Source organism: Myotis lucifugus, unplaced genomic scaffold, assembly GCF_000147115.1.
Source record: "Myotis lucifugus unplaced genomic scaffold, Myoluc2.0 scaffold_82, whole genome shotgun sequence".
Classification (NCBI taxonomy): domain Eukaryota; kingdom Metazoa; phylum Chordata; class Mammalia; order Chiroptera; family Vespertilionidae; genus Myotis; species Myotis lucifugus.
In genome coordinates this window covers 1983805-1986464 of record NW_005871130.1, presented here as the reverse complement: position 1 = coordinate 1986464, position 2660 = coordinate 1983805, and the positions used below count along the sequence as shown (strand labels likewise).

General features: G+C 41.7%; 1 pseudogene; it reads left to right on the top strand.

The window, feature by feature from the left end:
* Positions 1-317: 317 nt before the first annotated feature.
* On the top strand, positions 318-1581 carry LOC102439121 (annotated as a pseudogene).
* The last annotated feature ends 1079 nt before the right edge of the window (positions 1582-2660 follow it).

Below are 2660 nucleotides of genomic sequence, written 5' to 3'. Positions count from 1 at the left end.
ATAGAGCTCAGTGCCATGGTGAATGCTGTGACAGTGAGAGATATTAGTTTGGGAAAGAAGCTCCAGCTAAGTCAGAGATCTACGTTCTGTTGGGGAAAATTACGTAGAGTCAGATTAATGTATCTGTTGATACTATATTTAACTTCCTACTGAGTAAAAGTTTAATTTTATTTGACCTATAATTATAAGCTTCATGTAATTGTGTAGAAACTATAGTTTTTAATCTGTAGTAAGAAAATGAAGGTGGGCGCGTGGGGCTGGGCCCCTGGACGGTGTCCAGCTGTGCCCCAGTCTGGCCGGTGCCACCTGTCTCCGCCATGCCCCCCAAGAAGCAGGCTCAGGCTTGGTGGGGCGTGGGGGGGCGGGGGCAGCAAGAAAGCAGAGCAGAATAAGAAGGAGACAATTATCAAGAAAAAAACTTTTGGTCTAAAGAACAAGAAAGGAGCAAAGCAGCAGAAGTTTATCAAGGCTGTCACTCATCAAGTTAAGTTTGGTCAGCGGAATCCACGCCAGGTAGCACAGAGTGAAGCTGAAAACAAATTAAAGAAAGATGACAAGAAGAAAGAATTGCAAGAGCTAAATGAGCTATTCAAGCCTGTAGTTGCTGCTCAAAAAATAAGTAAAGGTGCCGACCCCAAGTCTGTGGTGTGCGCCTTCTTCAAGCAAGGGCAGTGCAGGAAGGGGGACAAGTGCAAGTTCTCCCATGACCTCAGTCTGGAGAGGAAGGGCGAGAAGCCAAGTGTTTACATTGATGCAAGAGATGAAGAACTTGAAAAAGATACTATGGAAAACTGGGATGAGAAGAAACGGAAAGAAGTGGTGAACAAGAAGCACGGTGAGGCGGAAAAGAAAAAGCCAAAAACGCAAATAGTGTGCAAGCATTTCCTTGAAGCTATTGAAAACAACAAATACGGCTGGTTTGGGGTATGCCCGGGAGGGGGCGATATTTGTATGTATTCTCATGCACTTCTTTCTGGATTTGTATTGAAAAAAGTTAAAAAGAAAGAAGATGAAATTTCATCAGAAGATCTCATTGAAAGAGAGCGCTCTGCCCTTGGTCCAAAGGTTACCAAAATCACTCTAGAATCTTTCCTCGCCTGGAAGAAAAGGAAAAGACAAGAAAAGATCGATAAACTGGAGCAAGATACGGAGAGAAGGAAAGCAGACTTCAAGGCGGGGAAAGCATTGGTGATCAGTGGTCGTGAGGTGTTTGAATTCCGTCCTGAATTGGTGGACAATGACGATGAGGAAGCAGACCATACCCGCTATACCCCGGAGCAGGCGATGATGAGGCTGATGACCCAGTGAGCATAAATGACATAGATTTAAACCTGTACATCCCAAGAGATGTGGACGAGACAGGCATCACTGTGGCCAGTCTTGAACGATTCAGCACATACACTTCAGAAAAAGGTGAAAACAAATCGAGCGAAGCTGGGCTGAGAACTATGAGAGGAGGGACTGGGAAGAGGGCCACCGCGGGGAGGGCCAGGGGAACGGGTTGTGGATCAGAACCTCTTCACCGGGGAGGATCTGGATGGACTGCAAGAGGAGCTGAACACACTTGACTTAGAGGAATGACACCAACAAGTCCATGGAAACATTCAGCCCGCTCAGCATGAAGTGAGATGGACTGCATTAATTTCTTCCACCAGGATGTCAATTCCCATGCTGCTTTTGGAGGGCTCGCTGACCTCCAAAAAGGGCTCTTCTCCCTCCGTCTTGTCCTCCGACTTTGGCTCCATCTCATAGAAAATGCAGGTAGTGAATGAAGTACCTCATTGCAGAGACCTCGTCGTAACTGCCCACTCCGTGCGAGGTGTCCTGCTTCCCCAGCTTCCGGTGCCATTGGGCATGTGTCACTGCAAGGACATCCATTTACAGTGAAGGACCCTTTATGTAATGCCGTTTTAATGGGTGGTTTTATTTCTTTGTATTGATATGTTAAAAGACTGCCTAAAACTTGAGCGCTGTACTTCCGGAAGGCAACTGCAATGCAGATTCAGCATTGTATGGTTTTGGAGAAGTAGGTGGACCTTTAAAACGAAACTTCTTTAATCTGACAGATCAACTGCAATGCCCTGTGGTGAACTGTTTTAATCATATCCCTCTTCTTTTTTGCCAATAAAGTTGTAAATAAAGACCATCATACATTAAAATCCAAAAAAAAAAAAATGAAGGTGAAGAATACATAAAATGCTTGCTAAGCAACTGTGTTTCAAGAAAAATGAAAAGCGACATTTACATTGTAAATGACATATGAAAGATATATACAAATCTTAGTTTGTGGAAGAAAATGCTTCTTATTCCTTTTGGATAGGATATCCCACACATTTTCTAAGAAATACCATTTCTTTGAAAATGTAATATTTATATCATATTTTCCCCAGCTTAGTTCACCTCAAAAAGCCTGAAAATATAAAATTTCAATCCAGTAAAGAATATGTTTATTTTTTATCTTATAGTTATTATGAAAAATTTATCTTTTTTCATAAATTTAAAAAGCAATTATTATCATATAATAACATATTCTTCAAGAAAGAAAACTCACTGAACAATTGGAATTTCTTCATTTGATAAAATTAATATTGCACTATCTTTATTTTGATTAATAATCAGCAATGATTACAAACACCTTACACTTCAGTATAGCTCAGTGA